The 17966-nt window shown below is 39.6% G+C and overlaps 1 protein-coding gene across 1 annotated transcript in view; it reads right to left on the bottom strand.

Moving 5' to 3' along the window:
• LOC121872597 (cyclin-dependent kinase 12-like) overlaps positions 1–17966 on the bottom strand; it is a 112880-nt gene that overhangs the window by 53132 nt on the left and 41782 nt on the right. The gene's annotated exons all lie outside the window — the stretch shown is intronic.

Genomic DNA, 17966 nt, shown 5'->3' with positions numbered 1-17966 from the left:
TAATTTTCTATTCTTCTCTACGCTTATTTTGAACTGCTTTTTCTAATTAATGTTTCCCCTTTGAGGTTTCTGTGCCTATTGACCAAACCCACAAAAAAGATGGACAGACGTAAAGAGAATAGCTCACATGCCTAAATCAAGACACTTGGAAGAGGCGAATCAAACACCCTTTTAACCAAGACCAGATTTAACAGGATGACATAATATTACTCTTGATTCTATAGTATGGAAGAAGACGCTATCACTACACACACACACACATCTCATTCATTTACAAGGGATCAAAATTACTAAGTGTTATTGTCGAAGTCATGGATCACACACTCCTTCACCTCCTGTAGCAGCGACGAATCGAATATCCACAGAATCAAAGACAAAAGGAGGAAACTCTTACAATGAACGATACTGCCACTCCACGATTTATATACGAAATGTGGACTGGTTAGGAAAGTAAAAAAAAAAAAAAGAAGGAAATGAATCCCCTTAAGTCATGAGGGCAATGGCTGTAGGGAACGAGTTGGCTATATGAAAACCAAACTAAAAACCTTTCAGTGTAAATAATGTCACCGTTGTATCGTCTATATTGGTAGCTCCTCTGATGACCTATTGGAATAATAACTGAAGTTCGCTGACCTCCATAGTGTTACCAGCGCTCATATGATCTGCGTGAGAGAGAGAGAGAGAGAAGAGATGGATTAAGGAAATACCCATAAAAAAATAAGAACCAACTAAAAATAAGGGAAAGAAGAATGAAGAGAAAGAGATATATGATTAGAAGCTCAAAAAACAGAGAAGACATCGAGTAGACTGATAAAGGTGATCCTCATAAAACCAGAAACATAACTTAGTATTCTCAGACACCGTGAGAACACCCCCTAAACATGTATCACTCACAAGCCAGTCAATAACACCTGATATATAAAGAAAGTTGTTGAGAGGTAAAGGAAAATCTGTCTCATCTTTTTTGGTTAAAATACAAATATACCAACATCAACTCACTGGGAAATAACCGATAGGAGGTATAAGTGAAATGTGGGTGGCAATGACCGTAGATTTAGACACGTTGATTCCCCCCGTTGCAAACGATCACCAACATCCTCAATAGGTTAATAATTAAGTCAACATGTTCAAAATATTAAAATTAAATAATCATATACTCAAGGGTTTAAATCATCGTACTGGGGGGTTCGATTATATCGTACTCAAGGGGTTGTCATCGTACTCGGGGTTGAATTAACGTACTCAATGGGTTTAGTCATCGTACGATAATTTAACCCCGGATACAATGTCTTAACCCCTTGAGTACGATAATTTAACCCTGATTTCGATGACTTAATCCCCTGAGTACTATAATAATCCTTACGTTACAAATTAGAACCAAATTACCCAACACTTGTAGAAATTTCTCGTGACAACTTTTTTTTTTACCGCCTATGAAACTATTTCTAGTTCCTTCTTACTTAAAACAGTGAAGGAAAGCAATCACTCGCTCCGGGTCTTGGCAAAAACCTTCATCTCATGCTGTTTTGATCTGCCAGTTCCGTGTTATGAGAGTCAAGATGCTGTGTAAACAATGGCTGAGGGAGAATGGACAACCGGATACATACACACACACATACATACATACATACCTCCACACACATACACACTCACTCATACTCACACAAACACACTTATACTCACACATATACACACTCATACTCCCCTACACACATATAGCCACTCATACTACCACTGTATACTAGACACATAATAAATCCCTGTATTCTTAGGCAGTTAAGCCGCTTTGTTATATTGAAGAGATTTCCTGAAGCCTCTTGTGTTGAGAGAAGGGGAGAGAAGAGAGGAGGGTGGAAGAGACGGAAAGGGAGAAGAGAAAGAGGGAATGAGGTGGAAGAGAGTGAAGGAGTGAGATAGAAGAGAGAGAGAGAGACAGGAAGTGACGAAAGAGAGAGAGGGAAAGAGGTGAGGGGAAAATGTCGAGAGAGAAAGACTGGAAGAGAGAAAGAGAGAGATAAAACAAAGTTGAAATAGAAAGGATAAGAGATAAAGAGGGGGATGACAATAGAGATAATGAGGCACAGAAATGAGGAAGTAGAAAGGGAGACAGATAAATGCAGGAGAAAGTTGGAGGAGATGAGAGAATAAGAGAGGAAGAAAATACGAGAAGGGAATAAATTGGGAAAAGGAGAAATTGAAAGAAACAGGTGAGATGGGAGAGTTAGAGTGAGAGAGAGAGAGTGGAATAGAGGGAGATAAAGATAGGGCTAGAGGGTGGAAAAGAAAAATATAGAGCTAGGATGAGAGAGAAAGAGAGAGAAAGGGGAAGCAATAGATGGATTAAAAAAAAGTGGATTTCTAGGTGTGTGAAGCAAACAGGGAGAAAGAGAAAGAGAAATAACATAGAAAGAGTAAACGAGGAGACAGATAAAATGATGAATAAGGGAGAGGAAAAGACAGCAAGAAATATATATGTAAACAGATAATAAAAGGAAGAGATGGAGGAAGATATATATAGAATAAAGGAAAGAGAATAATGCTTAAAAGTGAGAATAGAACAGAAAATATATGAAGAAATAAGATAGGAAGAGACACAAAGGTAGAAGAAAATGAAAGGCCAGAGAGAGAGAAGCAAAGATTCAGAGAGGAGAGAGAGTTCCTCTTATGATCAGTTTTGCTCAACAAGGTAAAGGGGGAGGAGACCGTGTGGCTTTAGATTATTAAATTATCAGCTTTAAATAATTTCTCCTCTCTCTCTCTCTCTCTCTCTCTCTCTCTCTTAGTAACAAATCAACAACTGCCCAGATCCCGCGCCGTTTCATTGTGTTCATTTTGTCAACAACTGAGTCAGTCAATAAGTCTTATCAATTTTTCAGTCAGTCTCTCAGTTAATCAGTCTTTTAGTTTGTAATTCCTTCAGTCAAGTAACGAATCAGCCAATTAGACTGTCAGCCTATTAGTCTCAGTCAGTTACTCTATCAGCCTAATAGTTTGTCAGTCTGTCAGTCAGTCCGTCAATAAAATTAACACTTATTGAGCTAACTGACCGATTGGCTGACTTTATTCAAGAAGACAAAATAACTTCCAAAATGGCCTCAGAAATACACCTAGACTATATTTTATTTACAGGACATGTGCACTCAACAGCAGTGAGGGGGCAAGATTAAAGATTAGATTTTAAGTTAATTTTATCCCCTGGTTGTGTATCCAGCTAAGGTACTTCCAGTGAAGTGTTTAAGCTGTCTTGGGGCGTGATATTTGTGTTTTTACGTATATAAGTCCGCTAAGTCTATTCTTGAATCATTAGTTACAAGAAATATTTATCGTATTAATCTCTAGGGTTCCCGGACTCGCTTACTTTATAATCCACAGTCACTCGTCTAAAACTTCTTCCCTTGCCATGGAGAATTCACGCTCCTGGTAAACTGATCACCAGTCTTGACGTCATCATCTGCTGCTGCTGGTGATATTGATGAAGTTAAAGTATGGGGAGCGACGGAGGGAGGGTAGTGGGAAGTGGATAGACGGGAAGGTCGAAAGGTCGTGCTGTCTGAGGCTGGACCAGATAAATGCCTCTCTCAGGAAGGATCACAGTGGAGATGTCAGGAAGGTCTTAAAAATATATCTTTAAGGAAGGTCGTTTTAGGATCCTCCGTAAGTAAATGTTTCAGGGAGTGTTGGTTAACATTATATTTGTAGGAATTGTCGGAAAATTATTATCCCATTTTTTTAACTCGATGTTGGTTACCGGAGAGTTGTTCCACATAAGACTTAAGAATAATATAAAAATTAAACCGCAGTAGGTCTGTTGGTTCATGTGGGTCAGTTCCTGTTTACACCCAACCATTATCAATCTTATATAGTTTGTCCAATAAATATTTAAAACTTTCTAATAAAGCCTATTTAATGATTGTGTTTGGTAACTTATTCCCCTCAGCCACAACTCTATTTCCGAACCAATGTTTACCTAATTACATCTTAAATCTAATTATGTTTAATATACAATCATTACCATATGTTCCTTGGTTTGATAGTTTAAGTACCTCATTTACATCGTGTTTGTTTAGATCCATCTTCCATTTATACACTTCAATCATATCGCCCCTCACATAACGTGTCTCAAGAGTGAAAATTTAGTTTTCTTAATCTGCCTCTATAACCAAAGTTCCTTATACCCGGGATTAACCTTATCATCCTTTTCTAAATGCTTTTTATTAAAGGAATCTATAGTGAGGTGACCAAAACTAAATCGCATAATTCAAATGTGATCTCACTAACGGAAGGTAGAGCTATAAAATAACACTAATAATCTTCTCATTAACGACCTTACATTAACTATAAACCCTCGCACTTAGTTCGCCTTATTAGGTACAACAACTAATTGGTGTCTAGGGCTTAGGTCTATACTTATCATTACCCCTAAATCTTTCTCACAGTCGTATTTGTCTGTATCTCCGTTGTTCAGCTGATAGTTGGTTCTCTTGTTTACACTCCCTAGCTTTACAACTTTATGTTTCTCTTCATTAAGTTACATTTCTGTTTTTATATACGTATTTAGCAAATATATTTACATTGTTGTCTTCGTTTGTTTTATGTTTTTTGATGCAAATTATAAGGAGCAACGGTTCTTAGCATAGTTTTACACACACACACACGCACACACACACGCACACACACACACACACACACACACACACACACACACACACACACACACACACACACACACACACAAATAATAATAATAATTTTTTAGTTTAACATTATGTATGGAAATAGGCAACGTGTAATAGATAACATGTAGAACAGATGTTGCAGTAATGCTGGTGAAATTACATGCAGTAATTCCCCGGTTCACTGTGATAATCCCCGGTAAGGCTCTTATAGCTGCGAGGGATTACATATTTTAGAGTACTGTATTGTATAGTGGCTTCTACATGTGAGGGATTATTTCTAATCCCTTGTAAATGCAGTCCTTTGTCTTTCAATGCAATGTTATATGATTCCTTATACGCGCGTTGGATTCGGCCTCATAGTATCATATAAACGCGGTATAATACTGTAATTATCACTAAGACGCTATTATAGCTCACTTCGTTTGCGTGGGTTAACCGCTGTTATCTGGTGGTACAGCTGTTGGGTAAAACCACCACGAGATGTCCCTCCCCCGCTCACCACCACACACCCAGGTGCTGCGCCAGCCCAGATAATGCACCAGAGATCAGGGGATGGGTACAGCTCTGGTGACCCTGTTTCCGTCAAGACGTGATGAAGCAATGATTCACGGCTAGGAAGGGTCGCAACTCCCTGAGGGAATCTAACACTACTGTCTACCAACCAACTGAGAATAAATACGCATCTATAAAACACGTACATTGTTTACACCAATACTCACCAAGGAACTACTGGGAAAAAATGGTCAAGCCCCTCAGACACGGATATGTACAACATGAAATAAATAAAATCATTATTGTTTCACCAGAACAACAATTTTAGTCATTGCAATTACTGATTAACAACACAAACACCTTTCGACAATAGTTCAGCAGTAAAGCACTACTGTACATGTATAAGCGTAAGATTAACCAAAACATTCTTCACAGCCAAACGTAATATTTGCATTAAATCATCAATAGTTTCAATCACACTAGTATCTACCACAGTATATTTACAAGTTTATATAACAGAAGCATCCTTTATACCAACTATTTCCCAGACATTGACTAAATATGAAAGGCTGACCATAACTTTGTGGACAACAACCGCTAGAACGATAACATTGACAACAACGACGAGAAGAAAAACTATTCATTTATACACCTTTTGAGAGAGACAAGGTTAAAGGAGATTGTGAGTAATAGAGAGATTTAGAGAAGAGAGAGATTGGGAGAAGAAGAGAGATTGAGAGAAACAGAGAGAGAAAAAATAGAGATTGGCAGAGAAAGAGAGACTGAAAGAGATGGAGTGGAAAAGACACATTGAGAGAAAGAGAGATTAAGAGAAAAAAAAAGAGATTGAGAGAAAGAGAAAAAAAAGAGATAGAGAGAAAATAGATTGATAGCGTAAGAGAAACAGAGAGAGAGAGAGAGAGAGAGAGAGAGAGAGAGAGAGAGAGAGAGAGAGATATTGAGAGAAAAAAATGATAAAGAGAGTCCTTGGTGAATGTGACGACAGCGACCCACCATAACCTTCAACACGGCCGCGGGTGGTTTAAGGTCAAAGGTGACAGTGACCCAGGTTTTGGTTTATACCTTAGCATAATCCTAGTGAAATCTACTCAATATTTTCCTTGTCGATGTCTTATGTCTGTTTCTATGTCTTTATGGCTGTTTTATGTGTTCTATCTTGATGTCTCATGTAAGTTTATCTTTTTTCTTTGTTTTTACGTATGTTTTCTTCTATTTGTTTCACTTCGAAGGAAATACTTGTGCTGGGAAGTCAAGTTTCTAATGATATGCAATAATTAAGATATTGATGGTATATTAAGTAGTGAAAAACGATATACTTTACATTAATATCTGTATGGTTCAATTTATCATTCTATGCATGATTCACATAACACTAGTAATTCGTATGATTGCTAGATTTGACTATTAGGTATGAGTCACTTAATACGAGCGTTATATAAGATTCTGAAAGCAATGTATATTTTTAGAAGCTTGAGATAATATCGTATTTATGTAAGACTAACCTTATGAATATTTATTGAAGATATTTATTGGTATTATTCACCTTTAATATTGGATATTTATAAGAATCCACAAATTTCAATGACTTTGTGAGATTATTCTTAATGTTACATCTTTAGTAAGTTTCTACTATTAAAAGGTATATTGCAATAACCCCTCTTATATTATTGGTTGTCTTTTGGTAGTAAGTCCAACATACATACATACATACAGACAGACAGACAGATAGACAGATAGACAGACAGAACCAGGAAGCACACAGTAGAACATACTGTACCTCTAAAATTTTACACAGACGGTCACTGAAAAGTTGTCACGGGGAAATGTTGATGTGGTGCTCATATTACCTTGCCTGTCTGTCTGTCTATCTGTCTGTCTGTCTGTCTGTCTGTCTGCCTGGTTTTCTTTCCAGCACATTTTATCTGTTTATTGATTTAGTTTTAGCTTTGGTTTGTCTCTTAATCTGTCTTTTTCTGTGACATATTTTAGTTGTCTGTCGTTTTGTTTATTTTTTCGTTATGTCTGTCTAACTCTGTCTCTTAGCCTATCTATCATTGTACCGTATACTGCAAGCGTATCCCCACACCTTAAAAGGCTTAACTGTTCAACCACTAGCGTTACAGTTTACTTAATGTTACAACGTGTAGGGTCAAGGTCAAGTCATGGTCAAGTGTTGTGAGCTGGTGAGTCGTAATTGTTGTTAATTTCTTGTTATTACGTAGTGCGAGAATTCATGTGTGTTAATAACTCTCTCTCTCTCTCTCTCTCTCTCTCCCTCTCTCTCTCTCTCTCTCTTATTTATAGTTTTCTCGGCCAAACGAACAATTAGTTTTCGCCGAAGATGATATTGGTACATAAGTATATATGTTAAGCTCAAACAACGAATTTACTCACTAAAGAGAAGAACAAAAACAGTAGAATAACCAGAAAGCTAACACACACACACACACATACACACACACACACACACACACACACACACACACACACACACACACACACACACACACATACACACACACACACACACACACACTTCAGTATTCAGCTGTCAATGCGTCAACAATTATTCTAATATTTCAATTAAGAGGCGGCCCCCAGCAGCCGTCAACACACACACACACACACACACACACACACACACACACACACACACACACACACACACATTCAAGTGATCAGTGCAATAATTGGTTATTAAACAGTGATCTAATAGTGTGTCCCAAGGAAAAACAAAAACAAGCGTAATTCACAGCAAATCACCAGTGAGCAGTGTAGTACTGGACTATGGGTAGTGTGTCGGTGACCAACAAAGTGCCGCCATTGAGTTAAAGTCCACCGCTGACAAACACTTCCGTCCGTCCATAACAACAGATGTCCACCAATGAAGTACTCCAGGCGCACCTTGTACAGTTTAAAGCGAGAGAACGGATATCCTGATGGCAGTGTTAATGTGCTACTAAAATCACTGAACATATTTCATCCTCGTAGCCGTAGACAAGGACGTCATAAACAGAAACCCAGCAAGACCATCACCGCCAATAGAAAACCTGAGAAACCTACTCCTGACAGACCGTAACAATACACTGAAGTTCCCCATATATGGAACTTATTGCTCTCCAAAATACCTTCCCTCGACAACAAATTTGACGAGCTCGCTACCACAGTCTGATCAATCGCTGCCAACGTCGTTACCATCTGTGGGGCATGGCAAATTGTTCCTGAAACTTGCCACATTGAGGGATATCAATTCTTTCATCACCTTCGTTCACATGGACGTGGATGGAAGGGAGCATTGCCCTCTTCTGTCAAGATGAACTGTGTCCGTCATGCCTGGATGATTTAGCCCCAGCTGATGTGGAGGCATTATGGGCACGTGTTGTGACATGTGCCCGCCCTCGCCTCACTGTCTCTATCATATACTGTGTGGGGTTGCTGGTGGTAGAGTGGTACCGCTCTTGCCTTCGCAAGCGAGATGTCACGGGTTCGATTCCCGGGCCGGTGGAAGTTGTTTGGACATACTTCCTAGCCCCCATTAGTCCCTGTTCACCTAGCAGTAAAGTAGGTACCTGGTGTAAATCGAAAGTTGCGAATTCGTATTCAGGGACAAGTTGTTGGAGCTTCCAATAACTTGATGACATAAACCATTGACTCTTCAGGCTTCTACGCCCTTAACTCATGAGACATAAAGGCAAGCATGAACTTAGCATGCTTTTCTGTTGGGCGCTGTAAACGCTTCTGCGCTTCACCTTACACAAGGATGTAGGGGAGTGCCCAATAATAAAAAAAAATATATATATATATACTGTGTGGCATACTATCCACCTCGCTCACCCACCAGAGACAGTCTTATCATTTACCTCAGTACAACCTCAGAGTTAGGTACCCACGTGCCAAGCTAGCTAGTACAATGCGGGGATTATAACGAAATTGACACCACTAATATAGAGGACCAGTTGCTACTATCACAAGCTGTGAACTTCCCTACACACGGTCAAAATACTCTTGACTTTATCTTGATTGACTTATCGCACCAGTACCAACCACCCCAATCATTGTCTCCTATTGGTTGTAGCACACACCTATCAGTGTTCTGGTTTCCAGCTCCCACTACCAGTCAAGTGTAGAGACCCTACATCAAGACCTACAGGCCGATTACTGATTCTGCCTTACGTCTCTTCGGGCAGTGGATAGTTCACCATATCCGGACTGAAGTACTTAGTGTGAATGACTTGGGCACCAAATGGATAAATTATACAAACACCACCATGGAAGCTCACCACCACTTCTTCCCTGAGAAGTCCGTCAGATCACACCCAGCTGACTTGCCCTGGATCACACCTCGGATGAAAAGACTTATGCAGCAGAGAGACATGGCCTTTTTATCTCAATGGCCACAAACGTTACAGGTCCCTTCGCATCCAAGTCATCTGTAGAAGACGAACTGCAAAGAAGTCTTACTACCCAACCAAGTTACAACACCTGAAGCAGACCAACATCAGTCAGTGGTATGGTAAGCTTAAAGAACTCTGTGGACTAAACAATAAGACACACCCCCTTCCTTCCCTTAGCCATCTCACTAATGGCGACGCAGCTGAGCAATCAAACAACCATTTTGCAACTATATGCCAGACGCTCCCCCAGCTTGACACAACCAGTCTCCCTGCTTACTTACCGGGTCCCTTTCCCACTGACATAGTGGAAGAATTTGAAGTAGCAAAACGTTTGGACAAACTGAAGTTAAAGAGCTCCACCACCCCCATTGACTTACCAGTGAAAGTCTACTAGGAGTTCTCCCCGGAACTAGCTCAACCGTTCCACTCCATCACCAATGCTTCCCTCAGTCAAGCAAGATGCCCAACTGATTGGAAGACTTCATATATGTCACCAGTGCATAAGTCAACGAGTCTCACAATCCTTAAGTGAACTACAACCCATTGCCTTCACCCCAATACCCAGCTTAATCTGCAGGCGCCATAGATCCTCAGCAATTTGGCAATATGAAAACTTCCTCCACCACTCACTGCCTTGTCAGTTTTCTCGACTCCATATACCGCCATCTGGAAAAACGAAAGACGTCTGCGGCTGTCGCCTTCGTTGACCTCCTTCACCAAGGCATTTGACCTGGTCGACTACAATTTAATCATCAACAACGTTATCGACCTCGGTTTTCGAAGAAGTCTTATACCATGGCTTACAGACTTCCTTAGTGACCGACGCCAAGCCATACGCTTCCGATGGGATGTCTCCACCTTTCAGTCACTCACCTGTAGCGTCCCCCAAGGCACCAAGATGGGGCCGCTCTGCTTCCTCATGCTTATTTATCAATGATCTCCTAAGAGTAACCTCTGCTCGCTGGAAATATGTCGACGATTGGGATCACTGTGAACAACTTGGATCCCGCTGGAGCGTCCTCCAGAATATATGGAACAGTCTCCAAAATTGGGCCACCAACAACCATATCACTATCAACCATACCAAGACCATGGTTATGCACATCAACCTCTCCTCCGACCTTGTCCCACCCCCCTCCATCACTGTGGGCCCCAACACACTTTAGGTTGTAGACTCCACCAAGCTCCTCGGCGTCACTATAGATAACAAACTAAATTGGAAAACACGTGTCAGTACAATTGTCAAAGCCTCCAGTTTTCGTCTCCACCTCTTCCGCCGACTCAAGAACCTCGGACTTCCCGCGCCCGAGCTCCTCAGTGCTTACTCATTATTCATACTTCCCAAGCCTCTCCTGCCTGGTCTTCCTCCCTAAATGTCACACAACGTAAATACCTAGAAAAAGTGCAGAAGAGGGCATGCAAGATTATTCCCTCCCCCTCCTACTCCACATATCAAGAAGCACTCAATACACTGTTCCTCTCGGCTCTCTCTGGAAGCTTCTCCACCATCCTCGACACCGGCTCCTACTACCACCCGATATCCCTCTTCCGCGAATTACTGTTCGACACCACAACCGCATCCAGCCCATACAAGCACGTACTGATCGCTATAAGAACAGTCCAGTCCTAACCATTACAACAATTATCAACAACTCGTAATCAACCAGTGTATTCACTCCCAGCCAATCTTAACTTTTTGCTTTATTACCATGTTGAAATGCCCTGTAGCATAACCTTCTCCCCACCTTGTTATTATATATCATACTTGCATCACTTATGTTACCTTTATATTATTTGTAAACCATAGTGATCCAATCCCCAATTATGTAACTGTATATTTTCAACCTTCCGGCTCTCATACTCTTTCAATAAAACGTTAATTATTATTATTATTATTATCATTACGCACACACACACACACACACACACACACACACACACACACACACTGGTCATTATTATCTGCTGCTGCTGCTCACTTTCATCATCAGAAGGCGTCGCGATTGTGTTAAGAGGAAGCAAGGGTATTCACTGTGCTCTTTGTTTTGGTTGTTGTTTGTGTTCAGAAGATGACAAATGAGACACATCCCCACGGTAGATTGAGGCATGTGTCTTCTTCTTTATACTAGGAACTGTCAGAAGTTTGGCTGCCTGAAATTCGTCAGTAGTACCACAAAATGACGATATATATATATATATTATTGAAGACGGAAGCAAATAAGCCAATGATACACGGTGATCGAAAAGTCCACGTGCACTTGCAATACTTAACAATATACACTAGTTCTTTGGTATACCATTATTCACTGTACGTAGAACACGATGAATAACTATTGCGTTAGTTACTATAGATCCACAAGGACTTTTCGTTCACTTTGTATTAACCCACTTGGACCCAGACGATAAGTAAGGGGAAAATTCTAAAGTGTTTTTTTGGTGGGGGAGTTTTGGCATTCGTAGAAATCCCTTGTACGTGCCTCAGCCCTGGACCTCACGACAGGGGATCACAGTAGGTCTTGCGCGATACCTTAAACACTTTGAGGAAGATTTTAAAGAAGCGTAAAACAGACGGGAAAAAGATCAAATATTGAATAAGTGGTTTGTGATGATGAGTATTTTTTATATTAAGAATATATTAATGACATACAGTATCAAGGTTCCTACATGTATTAGTACACACACACACACACACACACACACACACACACACACACACACACACACACACACACACACACACATAAATGGTTTAAAAGTCGAGATCCATTAATAATTCTTCAATATAAATTACCTTTATTAGTGTAGTAATCGATAAGGAGTAACCTGCACCAACCAGTCAATACTCTGTCCACATAATGGCTCAGTACACCGGCCAATCTAATCTCCCTCTAATCGAAACTCAGCCAATCATCATTAAGGCACCGAAGAGGAGCAATTAGTGTACTTATAATTAGGGTTATTATGGGAAGTCATTAGTCTTTCTTTTATCCTTCTCCTCCTTGTCTCCTTGCCCTTTTCTGGCCGTTTGTTACGTGTTCTTACCCCTCTTCTTTTCCGTTCTCTTTTTCTTCTCTTTGCTATCCTCCTCCCTCTCTCTCTATACGACTATACGAACCCTCTCTCTCTCCCTCCCTCCCCTTCCCATTTTTCTACCAGGTATTGTCTTCCCCCTGCTCCCCTTCACTCTCCTGCCTACCTTTCCCTTACCCTCGTTTCCCTCCCCTTTCCTCTCCTCCCTTCCTCTCGCTTCACTTCCATCTCCTCACTATACCCCTCCCCTCTCTTCTTCTTCCTATCCCTCCCCTCCCTTCCCCACGCTTCCTTCCCTTTCCCTCTTCTCCCTCCCCTCCCTTCCCCACGCTCCCCTTCCCTCTTCTCCCAGTCAACATGTGACTCTAAGTGACGTTGTTAGGATGATGACAAGAACCGCTGGAGCGAGGGAGGCTGGTAGGAGGGGACGATCACAGTCAGCTGATCATTGTTTACCATTATCAGCTGATCGTGATAGTATAATGGATAAAAATTCTCTATTATGTTCTGCTTGGACACACACACACACACACTCTCTCTCTCTCTCTCTCTCCTCTCTCTCTCTCTCTCTCTCTCTCTCTCTCTCTCTCTCTCTCTCTCTCTCTCTCTCTCAATATAACGCAGACGGTCCACGTAACAACTCTATTTACAAACTTCAATACTCTTTAGCGGATTATGACGAGTTATCCGGTAGTACCTATTTGGACAAAAATCTGGAAAGGGGGTAACGAGAAATAAGAAAATAATAAAGAAAATAGGAGGAAGAAAGAAACGAGAATTAAAATTGGTAATAAGAGGAAATAACGAAGAAGAATGAGTTAAAAAAATGAGAAGACAATGGTGGTGGTGTATCGGTGGTGTAATGGTGGTGTAGTGGTGGTGTAGTGGTGAAGTGGTGGTGTAGTGGTAGTGTAGTGGTAGTGTAGTGGTGGTGTAGTGGTGATGGTGTAGTGGTGGTGTAGTGGTGGTGTAGTGGTGATGGTGTAGTGGTAGTGTAGTGGTGGTGTAGTGGTGGTGTAGTAGTGGTGGTGTAGTGGTAGTGTAGTAGTGGTGGTGTTGTTGATGTGTTGCAAGTATGGCGTTTCTTAATTGGATGGTGGAGTGTTTGTGCGTGAGAAGACCTTTGAAGAGAGAGAGAGAGAGAGTAAGAAATAATGGCAGGAAAGGAAAATGAGAAAAGTAGACACATAGTTAACCGACACACAGAGAAAAGTAGACACATAGTTAACAGACACACAGAGAAAAGTAGACACATAGTTAACAGACACACAGAGAAAAGCAATTCATTAGACCATCTCACAAACAGAAACATGAGCTGACAGACAGAGGGAAAAACAGAGAGATATACAGACAATGAGACAGATATTGGCTACTTTTGGAGGACAGGCTTGCCATTGGTTATATTTGTAGTTAAGAATCATACCATTGGCTGTATTTGTAGTTCAGATAAAATACCATTGGCTATATCAGGAGATCTCAGTCCGCCCCATCGTTCATTAAATTAAGTAAAAACAAAATTCTCACCCAAGATAATTCCCGGGTTTTTTTTTTCCTTTTTTTTTAGGGTGGGTGGGGTGGGGGGCATTGTTTTTGTTTGCTTTTTTGTTCAGCATTTTAGTCAGGCCAATTTGTCAAGTTTCAATTTCGTTGTTTAAAGATGGTTATTATTTTATAAAGATTTCAGTTCTTTCTGTGCGTGTGTGTGTATGCGTGTGTTCAATTTTTGGGGTGATTTTTTTATTCACTTTTTTTGTATATTTTAATGTGTGCTTTTGTGTATGTTTACCACTTTTTTATTTGTGGCCCGGGAATCGAACCCGTGACATCTTGCTTTATATGAAAAAAAAATTGTCACACGTAGGCCTATATTTTTATGGATTTTACGAAAATATCTATCTATCTATCTATATCCGGTTAACAGAATGATTTACTTTTCAGAGTCTGGTCGCCGGAACGCTATTGGCTGAAAGGTGATGCTAAGAGGCACATTCCTCAGGGTGTCTCTCTCTCTCTCTCTCTCTCTCTCTCTCTCTCTCTCTCTCTCTCTCTCTCTCTCTCTCTCTGTTAAACATGTCTTCAGTAATTGACGCCTGAGGGTCGCCAAGCCCCGCCTCTCTATTTGGTCAAGTTCAGTCGAGGGTCGAGAGAATGAAAGGTCAGGGGTCATACATGTTGTTGGCTGTAATTTTGGTGTTTCTTTTATACTATTATATATTTTCTCTTCTTCATGCTTTCACCTTTAAAGCTTTCATTTCTCATTATACTTTCGTCTTTAAGCTTTTATTTTCCTTTAGGTTTTAAATTTTAAATTTTGTGTTCTTTCAACTATAATTTTTAATCTTTTACACTTTAAATTCTAAGCTTTTTTTTTACTTGTATTGTTAAGCTTTTTGTATTTAGACTTTCATGTTTAAGCTTTTATTTTCATTATTTAAGGTTTAATTTTCTTTAGATTTTTATTTATAAGCTGATATTTTCCTTGGATTCTCAGCTTCAAACTTACATATTTAAAATTTCATGTCAGTTTTTAATCTTCGGATTTTCACTTCTAAGCTATTATCTTCGATCCTTTGTCTTCAAACATCAAATCTTTAGAACTTTATCACCAATTTTCAGAACTTTATCACCAATCTTCAGAACTTTATCTCCAATCTTCAGAACTTTATCACCAATCTTCAGAACTTTATCTCCAATCTTCAGAACTTTATCACCAATCTTCAGAACTTTATCACCAATCTTCAGAACTTTATCTCCAATCTTCAGAACTTTATCACCAATCTTCAGAACTTTATCTCCAATCTTCAGAACTTTATCACCAATTTTCAGAACTTTATCACCAATCTTCAGAACTTTATCTCCAATCTTCAGAACTTTATCACCAATCTTCAGAACTTTATCTCCAATCTTCAGAACTTTATCACCAATCTTCAGAACTTTATCTCCAATCTTCAGAACTTTATCACCAATTTTCAGAACTTTATCACCAATCTTCAGAACTTTATCTCCAATCTTCAGAACTTTATCACCAATCTTCAGAACTTTATCTCCAATCTTCAGAACTTTATCACCAATCTTTAGAACTTTATCACCAATTTTCAGAACTTTATCACCAATCTTCAGAACTTTATCTCCAATCTTCAGAACTTTATCACCAATCTTCAGAACTTTATCACCAATCTTCAGAACTTTATCTCCAATCTTCAGAACTTTATCACCAATCTTCAGAACTTTATCTCCAATCCCTAGAACATTTATCACCAATCTTCAGAACTTTATCACCAATCTTCAGAACTTTATCACCAATCTTCAGAACTTTATCACCAATCTTCAGAACTTTATCACCAATCTTCAGAACTTTATCACCAATCTTCAGAACTTTATCTCCAATCTTCAGAACTTTATCACCAATCCCAGAACTTTATCACCAATCTCCAGAACTTTATCTCCAAATCTAGAACATTTATCGCCAATCTCTAGAACATTTATCGCCAATCTCTAGAACATTTATCACCAATCTTCAGAACTTTATCACCAATCTTCAGAACTTTATCACCAATCTTCAGAACTTTATCACCACTCTTCAGAACTTTATCACCAATCTTCAGAACTTTATCACCAATCTTCAGAACTTTATCACCACTCTTCAGAACTTTATCACCACTCTTCAGAACTTTATCACCAATCTTCAGAACTTTATCACCAATCTTCAGAACTTTATCACCAATCTTCACAACGTAATCTTCAAAAAATTTTAGCAAATTTTTGAAATAAAAAGTTTCCTGGATGAGTTATGGCGTATTGGTGTTAATTACCGAAGTGAAAATAACTTGACGTGTCTGTCTGTCTGTCTGTCTCTCTGTCTGTCTTGTTTGTTTGTTTGTCTGCCGTCTGTCTGTCTGTCTGTGAGTGTTTATATGTCTGTGCATTTCTGTTTGTCAGTGTGTGTCTGTATCTCTGTGTTTGTTCAGTGTCTATGTCTTTCTGTTCGTTAGTTGTCTGTGCGTCGGTCTCTGTTCACCAATGTCTGTATGTCTGTTTTATAAGCTGTTATGTCTGTTTTATATGCTGTTATGTCTGTTTTATAAGCTGTTATGTCTGTTTTATAAGCTGTTATGTCTGTTTTATAAGCTGTTATGTCTGTTTTATAAGCTGTTATGTCTGTTTTATAAGCTGTTATGTCTGTTTTATAAGCTGTTATGTCTGTTTTATAAGCTGTTATGTCTGTTTTATATGCTGTTATGTCTGTTTTATAAGCTGTTATGTCTGTTTTAGTCTGTTTTATGTCTGTTTTATAGCTGTTATGTCTGTTTATAAGCTGTTATGTCTGTTTTATAAGCTGTTATGTCTGTTTTATAAGCTGTTATGTCTGTTTTATAAGCTGTTATGTCTGTTTTATAAGCTGTTATGTCTGTTTTATAAGCTGTTATGTCTGTTTTATAAGCTGTCTAGCCCAACAAACGCTGTTAGCAGTTGTATTCAGACTTTAGAGTAGCGAGAATATAACTGGAAGAAGATTGTTGCTGATGGGTGCTGGTTACACGACACAGATCAAAATTATGTACAATGTGAACCAGGCGTTTAGAGAGAGAGAGAGAGAGAGAGAGAGAGAGAGAGAGACAGACAGGTATAGAGATAGACAGAGAGACAGAGGAGTGGGAGACAGTGTAGGACAGACAAAGACACCAACAAGCCTTATTAGCTGTGGGGGGTGAGAGTACTGCCACACTGAGTCCTTCACCTCCCCCCCCCAACACCCGACCAACAGCCTCTTATACATGGTAGAGGTCGAGGGTTTAGACTATACAGTATGTAGCTCACTACGAGACTCAACCTTCTGTTATTATACCTCACTACAGACTCAACCTTCCTGTTATATACCTCACTACGAGACTCAACCTTCTGTTATATACCTCACCACGAGACTCAACCTTCTGTTATATACCACTACGAGACTCAACCTTCTGTTATATACCTCACTACGAGACTCAACCTCCTGTTATATAACCTCACAACAGAGACTCAACCTTCTGTTATATACCTCACTACCAGACTCAACCTCCTGTTATATACCTCACTGCAGACTCAACCTCCTGTTATATACCTCACTACGAGACTCAACCTCCTGTTATATACCTCACTACGAGACTCAACCTCCTGTTATATACCTCACTACGAGACTCAACCTTCTGTTATATACCTCACTACGAGACTCAACTCCTGTTATATACCTCACAACGAGACTCAACCTTCTGTTATATACCTCACTACCAGACTCAACCTCCTGTTATATACCTCTACGAGACTCAACCTTCTGTTATATACCTCACTACGAGACTCAACCTCCTGTTATATA

The sequence above is a fragment of the Homarus americanus genome, unplaced genomic scaffold, assembly GCF_018991925.1.
Source record: "Homarus americanus isolate GMGI-L3 unplaced genomic scaffold, GMGI_Hamer_2.0 scaffold39155, whole genome shotgun sequence".
NCBI lineage: Eukaryota > Metazoa > Arthropoda > Malacostraca > Decapoda > Nephropidae > Homarus > Homarus americanus.
This window is presented reverse-complemented; position numbering and strand designations above follow the sequence as displayed.